This window comes from Mus pahari, chromosome 8 (assembly GCF_900095145.1).
Source record: "Mus pahari chromosome 8, PAHARI_EIJ_v1.1, whole genome shotgun sequence".
In the NCBI taxonomy this organism is placed as follows: Eukaryota; Metazoa; Chordata; class Mammalia; order Rodentia; family Muridae; genus Mus; species Mus pahari.
Window position 1 is genome coordinate 105,877,373 of NC_034597.1, and position 8,893 is coordinate 105,886,265.

Below are 8,893 nucleotides of genomic sequence, written 5' to 3' on the forward strand. Positions count from 1 at the left end.
ACACAGACACACACACTCACACACACACACACAGACACACATAAACACACACACCCCTCTTTCAATTAATAACTGTAATCATTTTTCAGAAGTTTGGAAAACTAGAGCTATAAATAGCAAGTAACAACACTTTTCCACAGATGAGAGTGTGGGACTGCCAAGACACCACCCTCCCCTCAAGCTAACTGCACACCTTACTGACACCGGGGCATCTGCTTCTGGACCCAGAGGAGGGGGCGGGCCTTGTCTTCCCAGTTGGCACCTCTGTTGTCTGTAGATACCTGCCGCATCTGACCAAACGAAAGTCTCATGTTCATGTGACCTCCAGGGCTGAGGTGGCTAAGAGAATCAGGACAGACGATCTTTGAATGGCTCAGGATTCAGGCCCCATGACCCTTGACTTGTCTGCCCCAGGTGGACCCTCTTCTAAGCTAGTCAACTTTTGGTCTGTGTGTCTTTCTGCTCCATGATCCTGGAATGGCTCACCTCGGAGCTACCACTGCATCAGGTAATGCAGGCAAACAGCAGATGATCGTCAAGTTGTAGGGGTGCCAGAATTTCTATCAAGAGCGGGTGTGGGACAACAGTTTGGTTGGAAAGATGCCAAAGGGAGGTCTGGTGGCCTTGTTTGCAATTTGGCCTACCCTAACCAAACACCACTGGCTAAACAGCTTCAACAAAAGGGCATTAGAAGTTCCTGGAGATTAAAAGCTAAGGATCAAGGTGCCAGCAGGGACGGTGTATGTCGAGAGCAGTCAACCAATCGCCTTCTTGCTGAATCTTCATGTGACCCTTTCCTAGCTGTGTATGGGTGGACAGACAGGAAGGAAGTTCTCTGTGCCTCTTATTATGGAAACAATTTCATTTTGAAAGCTTGTGCTTCTTGTAGCCTTGATGTTTGGCTCATTTTTTGTTTTTATTACATTGTATTCATTATTATTGTTATATTATTATTATTATTATTATTATTATCGTTTTCTCCCTGGATGACTGTTTTCTAATGAGAGAGAGAGAGAGAGAGAGAGAGAGCAAGAAAAGAGTGTGGATTTGGATGGGAAGAATCTGGAAGGAGTTGGTGAAAGAAAACCATAGTCAGCATATATTATAGGAAAAACACACTCTTTTTCAGTTAAAAAAACTAAAAATTAAAAAACCAAAACCACCACCACAACAAAAAACACCCTGACCAAAGCAACGTATGGAAAAGCAATGTATGGAAAAGCAGCGTATGGAGGAAAGGTTGGTCTTCACTCTCAGCTCCAGATCACAGCCCTTGGTTAAAGGCAGTCAAGGCGTGTCCTGCCTGCAGCTTGTTCTGGGACGGGAGCCTAGCAGAATCCTCAAGGACTCTGGAAAGACTTCATCCAGGAACTGGTGGGGCAGATGCAGTCTCTACAGCCTACATTAAGTAGCAGAGGATGACAGGGAACTCCCGACCTTCTGGCTGCCACCCCAGCCCCCAAGCTCTTGAATTCCAGGCACACACCACCAGGCTTCATTCCAGGTACTGCTAAGGACGCAGGGCTTTGTGTGCTAGGCAAGTACTGAGTGCAGAGAGAACATCTTGTCTATTGTATCATTGCATCACGTGTCAGCTACAAAGCCTGTGGCTTAGGAGGGAAATAGAAGTGGAACATCAGGAGGAGAAACAATTCAAGGAGAGAGGAGATTCACTGGGAAGATGTGACAAGCCAGAAGCACGGTGCCTGAGCACAGGTAACCAGTCACGTGGAGGAATATAGGCCATAAATGGGATATTTTAACTTGTATCAAGTCAAAGAAAAGCCTAGCTATATGGCCAAGGTATTTGTAATATGTATTTTGAATCTGAGTCTTATTTCTGTGAGCATGGGGCTGGAAGGAAGAACTGGGGCCTAACTTAAACACCTGAGCACCTGAACAATATCCCCAGTGTAGTACCTGGTGTGTGTGTGTGTGTGTGTGTGTGTGATATATGTATGTGTGTGTGTGATGTGTGAGTGTGTAATGTATATGTGTGTGTGGTATATGTGTCTGTGAGTGATGTGTCTGTGTGTGATGTGTGTGAGATGTGTCTGTGTGTGATGTGTGTGTGAGTGTGTCTGTGTGTGATGTGTATGTGAGTGTTTGTACGTGATGTGTATGTGTGTGATATGTGTGCTATGTGTGTGTGATGTGTCTGTGTGTGGTGCGTGTGATATGTATGTGTGTGTGTGATGTGTGTGATGTGTATGTGTGTGAGTGTGTGTGATGTGTGTGATGTGTATGTGTGTGAGTGTGTGTGATGTGTGTGATGTGTATGTGTGTGAGTGTGTGTGATGTGTGTGATGTGTATGTGTGTGAGTGTGTGTGATGTGTGTGATGTGTATGTGTGTGATGTGTATGTGTGATGTGTATGTTTGTGTATATGTGTGATGTGTATGTGTGTGTGTGATGTGTATGTGTGTGATGTATATATATATATATATATATGTGTGTGTGTGTGTGTGTGTGTGTGTGTGTGTGTTTGGTATATGCATGGGTCTATGGAGGTCATAAATCTTTGTCTCTATCACTTCCCATTTTGGCTTTAGAAATGGGGTTGCCCCCTGAACCTGGAACTCAAATTTGCCAACACTTCTTGGCCTGTGAGTCTTTGGATGTCCAATGGCAATTCATCCCCAAAGAAAATATTATGTTTTAAGATCTAGACTGAGCTTTGAGTCACTATGAAGTAATTGAGAACATGATGCATTAGTTAAGAGATCATCTAGAGTCTTAGGTAGCATCCATTGACATTCACATTAACTTATAAAGATGTCAGAACAGGCACCCCGGAGATAGGGTATCATCAGGGAAGGCTCTGGTAGATGTCCATGTCATCTAGTAGAAACATTTACTTGGATGTTTAACTCCCTGAAGTCAGAACATTTCTCAAGAGAAGCTAGGGTGGCCAGCACCAACACACACCACAGCTCACACCATGTCTCCATTTCTATAAGGAGTTGCAGGCACGGCACAGGGTTCTGAAAGAGCCTTGCTGGGCACAAGCTGACAACACCTCAACCAATCACCATAAAAGATGCTAGAAAAGCATTCTGGGATGCACTGCAAGGAAAAGAAATAAAGTTATGTCAATTCCTTATTAAAATCATCTAAAGGGAGACTTAGGGTCTACAAGGAAAAGGCATTTGGAGGTGCAGGGTTAAAGGATATAAAGTCTGAATTATGCAAGATGGCAAGTAAGTTCAGGAAAGCTGGGCTCCCCTCGGGGCTTACAGCTAACACTACAGGATTGCATAACTCAGCTTTGCTGAGAAGGTAGTCACATGTTAACAGTCTTAACAAGCAAAACAATGGCACATGGGAGCAGCCCAGGGGAGGGGATGGATTCATTGATGGCCTGGACAGTGTGATATGCATTCAAGATTATCCTCAAACTTACCAATTTGCATACATTAAATGTGCCCAGTTTATGGCACTTATATGTCAGCAAATTGTTTTAAGTTTTCTTTTCTTTTCTTTTCTTTTCTTTTCTTTTCTTTTCTTTTCTTTTCTTTTCTTTTCTTTTCTTTTCTTTCTTTCTTTTTCTTTTTCTTTTTTTGAGACAAGGTTTCTCTGTATAGCCCTGGCTGTCCTGGAACTCACTCTGTAGACCAGGCTGGCCTTGAACTCAGAAAACTGCCTGCCTCTGCCTCCCAAGTGCTGGGATTAAAGGCGGACGCCACCATTGTTTTAAGTTTTTAAAAGAATGTTATCATATTTATTTTGCATGCATACATACGTGGGTGAATGTTCCACGGTGTGCATGTTGAGGTCAGGGGACAACTTGTGTGAGTCTGTTATGTTCTTCTACCATGCGGAGTCCGAGGATAGAACTTAAATTTTTAGCCTAATCCATTGTTCCAGCTTGCTTTTAAGTTTGTTTTGTTTTGTTTAGTAATTTGGAAATCATGGTGAAATTGGAAGTCAAACGCATACAGGGTAGCAATGAAGGTTAGACAAGAGTGGTGAGGATGCGGGAATCCTGTTGCTGTGCATGACATCCACACGTGGCAGTGTTGGGTGTTACGTCTCAGATACTCCCCCCACATGTGTGCAATATCTCACTGCAAACGCAGCCTTTGATCACCTGATGCTATTGTCTCGGATCACCTGATGCTATTGTCTCGGAGGCTCACTGCCTCTGTCTGCTAATCTAGGCCTACAAATGTTCTCAGCCTCCGAGACTCACTGCTGTATGAGCTCAGCCCTTCCTAGTTCCTTCTGAACTCTGGCTGGCTGCTTCAGCTCAGCTAGTCTGGCTCAAACTCCTTTCCAAGACGACTGATTTAATCTGGCTTCTCTCTCAGCCTCTGACTTTGTGCTGTTTGTCCTCAAACTCACTCTGGTAATCTGTTCTAATCCTCTGCTTCTGGCTCATTCTGTCTCCACTTGTGTCTAGCTCATTCTCTCTTCAATCTGTCTCTTTAAACTCTCCTGGTAAAATAGCAGACTCTCTCTCTCTCTCTCTCTCTCTCTCTCTCTGACTTGGGCACATCCTGTTTTTTCAAATCTTTCTCTGACTCATCACTGTGTCTGCCACTCAATTAAACATCACTTTCAAACATGGCTGCTTCCTTTTACAAAGTAACTTTACCTTCATTGTTTTGGATTAAAGGTGTGCACTAAGGGCATGTCTGTATTCTAGACAGAGGGATTAAAGGTGTGTACTAAGGGCTGAGCCACACAACAACTAGAAACAGGTTTGTCCACTAAATAACACAATCTCGGGGTTCACAGTGTGAGCAGACCCCCTGCAGCATTTGACAATAAGGAAAGGATGTGTATAAGCAAGCCTGAGGAGCAGGCTCAGGAGCGGCTCTCACTGCGTCCTGCAATCAGCCCCACTGAGCCTGATCTCTGCTATGCTGCAGTTTGCAAAGGTTAATTTGATTGTCAACTCAGCAGGGTTAGAGCTGTCTAAAAGACAAGCCTCCATCCATAGCTCTGAGGGAATTTCTAGATCGAGTTGAAGTGGGAAAGCCCACCCACTGTAGGCTGTACCGTCTCACACGCTGGGGTCCCAGACAGGACACCAGGACAAAGTGAGTACTGCAGTTTCATTCATCTCTCTGTGTGTGCAGAGATGCAGTGTGTGTGCAGGTGCAGTGTGTGTGCAGGTGCAGTGTGTGCGCAGGTGCAGTGTGTGCGCAGGTGCAGAGTGTGCCCAGGTACAGTGTGTACACAGGTGCAATGTGTGCACAGGTACAGTGTGTGCAGGGGCAGTGTGTGTGCAGGGGCAGTGTGTGTGCAGGGGCAATGTGTGTGCAGGGGCAGTGTTGTGCAGGGGCAGTGTGTACACAGATGCAGTGCATGCACAGGTGCAGTGTGTGCAGGTGCAGTGTGTGTGCAGGGGCAGTGTGTACACAGATGCAGTGCATGCACAGGTGCAGTGTGTGCAGGGGCAGTGTGTGTACAGGGGCAGTGTGTGTGCAGGGGCAGTGTGTACACAGATGCAGTGCATGCACAGGTGCAGTGTGTGCACAGACTCAGTGTGTGCACAAGCACAGTGTGGCCTGCTGCCCTTCAAGCTCCTCCTACTGTGATGTCTCTACCCACCCTGAGGGGCTGTGCCCTCAAACTGTGAATTTAATAAATTTTGAGGTTGTTTTGTGTTTTATCACAACAGCAGAAACATTAAGTAAGACAGTTAATTAGGAGCTGAGGATGATCACTGGCTGCCTGTCTATCCTGATATATCATCAAATCTCCCTGACTCCCATTCACCCTGCTGAGGAGATGTGGAAGAAATCTACCAGCGCACATTAAAGGGACTCTGCCTGGTGCACTCCAGGGCAGATGGGGCAACACCACCCATTGAGAGAGCAGAGGCATCCACACCTGTCTGGGCCTCATAGACGTTCTTGCCCAATGTTTTGGCTAACAAGACTGTTCAAACAGCTTTTTTTTTAAATTTATTTTTAAGTAGAAAGATTTGAGTATCTCTCTCCCAAGTAAAACCAACCCAGGCTGCTTGGTTCCCAATGCCAGGTGACCAACTTGAAAACAGGAAGCAAGAACTTACTGGACAATTCATTTCGAATCAGCCTACACACTGGCTATTCTGTGTGCCAGATCCTTTACCGTAAACATGGGTGGCAATTTGGCAGGGTTGTTTTTTGTTTTGTTTTGTTTTTAATTATTATTTTTTCATCCAAGTACCATCTCGGATTAGTTTGCCACATTAATCCAGCCTGGCACCGGTTGCTTTTACAAAACCCCTTTGAATTTTCTGTCTGTAATGAGTCCATTATATTTGTTTTGAAAGCCACTTAGACACAACAATGCCAGAGTGCAGACACATCTGGCAAGTCAATGCGGTTTATAACTTCCTGCTGCCAAGCTAAAATTGTGGCTTCTGATCGCATTATAATAACATTCAGATGAAGATGTGCCATGGCCACATCTCCCGGTTGAGTATTCCTTGGTGGCTGAGCAGGGAACATCTTCTCAGAACTTGTTCCATGAAGACAATTGAAGGAGCTGCCCCCTAGAGGCCTTGCAGGTGTGGCTGCTGTGTCACAAGTGTGACAGCAGGTGGCAGAGAGGAGCCAGGCTGTGTCTCAGTGAGCTAGCCTGAGGGGACCATCAGTCTGGCAGTGTTCATGGCCAGACTGCACATGCCCGGGTGGGGGGCAAGCCCAAGACAGATGACCCCCCCACAATGGAGCCATGTGGGTTGGAGCGAGGAGCATGTCTAAGATGACCACCAGTCCAGGCCCCATGCAGACTGGGGGAGGGGGCAGGCAGCACAAGGTGACCCCTGCCTGGTACCATAATGTGTAGGTGGCATAGCACTCCTGAGACCACTCCTACGATGACCTCAGACACCCGGAGACCTCAGGCATCACTCAGAGGAGTAAGTAAGTGATAGAGAAATAGGAGAGAAGGAGAAACAGGGCACAATGAAGAGAGGCAGAACTGGAGGCTCAGGAGCAACCTGATGTGAGTAGCTGGTGATGGTACCCAGGATCATGGTGGGGTGCTGGCCTGTGCTGACACCGGGAACCACATCTGGGTCTGTGGCCCGGCAGCAGCTGGGATCCATTACCACCAGGGGCCTGGGCATCCCTTGTCTAGGCTTTCCCCTGAAGACATATTGATGTTTGAGAACTGTGTAGAACTGGCCCCACCCTTGCTTGGGTATGATGGTTTTGTATATGCTTGGCCCAGGGAGTGGCACTATTACGAGGTGTGGCCTTTTGGAGTGGGTGTGTCACTGTAGGCATGAGCTTAAGACCCTCACCCTAGCTGTCTGGAAGTCAGTTTTCTCCTAGCAGCCTAGGATGAAGATGTAGAACTCTCAGCTCCTCCTGCACCACGCCTGCCTGGATGCTGCCATGTCCCCACCTTGATACTAGACTGAACCTCTGAACCTGTAAGCCAACCCCAATTAAATGTTGTCCTTTATAAGATGTGTGTTAGTCGTGTCTGTTCACAGCAGGAAAACCCTAACCAAGACACCAGGCATGTTGTGGGAGACCCAGTCAGGGGGCATGAGAACAGAAAAGCTGACCTCACCCCTAGATAGCTGCAGAATTTGGGAGAGCAGCCCCCACACATTGCCCAGGGAGCACAGTAGAGCTGGCCCTGGTTGCAGGTTGCTGGAAAACTGTCTCTGTCCCTCATCCACTGACACACTCAGGAGAGCGGGCCCTACACCTCGCCAGGGCAGAACAGTGGAGATGACCCTGGTGGAGGTGGGGGCAAGCTGGCCTCCCCGGTCGTCTGCTGGGCAAGGGAGAGATGGCCCATCTCTTACTTACCCCTTGCCATTTAAGATAGGCAGGAGGGCTGGCCCCAGGGTCATGAGAGCAGAAGAGCTGGCCCCGAGGCATGGGAGAGCAGGCCCTGTCTCTTGTCTGCTGTGTAGTGGAGCAGATGAAGGAGAGATGCCCTCCTTCCCTCCCTCATCCCTCAACACCTATGGGAGACGGGAGAACTGTCTCCCTGTCTCTCACCAGCCATCACACTCAGGAGAGTGGGCCCTGCACCTCACCTGGGTAGAGGGTAGAGCTGGTCCTGGGTGGAGGGGTTGTGGAGTAGATAAGCCAGCCCTGAGGGTCTGAGAGTGGGAGAGCTAACTCTGACCCTTGCTGTCTGTGGCATTGGATGGGCCAGTTAGGGCGGGGCGGGAGAGCTCACCCCTGTGGTAGGGGTATGGGAGAGCTGGTGGCCAGCTCAGCTGCCTCTTAGGCTCTCAGGCTCAGATCCAGGGCTTTGAATTGACTCACTCCAACATCTACTCCATCAATGAACTGCTGGGGGACATAAAGGAACCTGTCCTACAGATCCAAAACTACAGGATCTCCGTGACACAGGACAACAAGGTATCCAAGAAGAGTCCCAGGAAGGGCCCCATATTGCTAGAGAAGCAGAAGCCAGAGGCCTTGAAGCAGACCAGTGACTCGTGCAATGAACATTTGCAAGCAAAGAAGTGTAGATGGAAGGATATATACTGTGGGGCACTGTGACACACTGCAGCTTCCACAGTGAGGTTTTTTTCCTTTGTTTTGGGAGGAGGTTGCAAGGGGGAGGGTAGGTTTGAGGGGAGAGGAGATGAGTGGGGTTGCGTGCATGATGCGCTGCGAAATTCATTAAGAATTAATAAAAGGTTAGAGTTTTGAAGCAATACAGACAACTTCTCTCTTCTGTCAGGTTGTTAGGGGTTAGAATCCCCACAGATGGTCCATTCTTTCGTCTTAGCTCCAAACTTTGTCTCTGTAACTCTTTCTAAGGGAATTTTGTTCCCTATTCTAAAGAGGAATGAAGCATCCACACGTTGGTCTTCCTTCTTTTTGGTTTTCTTGTGTTTTGCAAATTGTATCTTGGGTATTCTAAGTTTCTGGGCTAATATCCACTTATCAGTGAGTGCATATCTAGTGACTTCTTT

The 8,893-nt window shown here is 47.4% G+C and overlaps 1 pseudogene; it reads left to right on the plus strand.

Annotated features, from left to right (window-relative positions):
* The first annotated feature begins 6,482 nt into the window (after positions 1-6,482).
* On the plus strand, positions 6,483-6,601 carry LOC115064612 (annotated as a pseudogene).
* Positions 6,602-8,893: the final 2,292 nt, after the last annotated feature.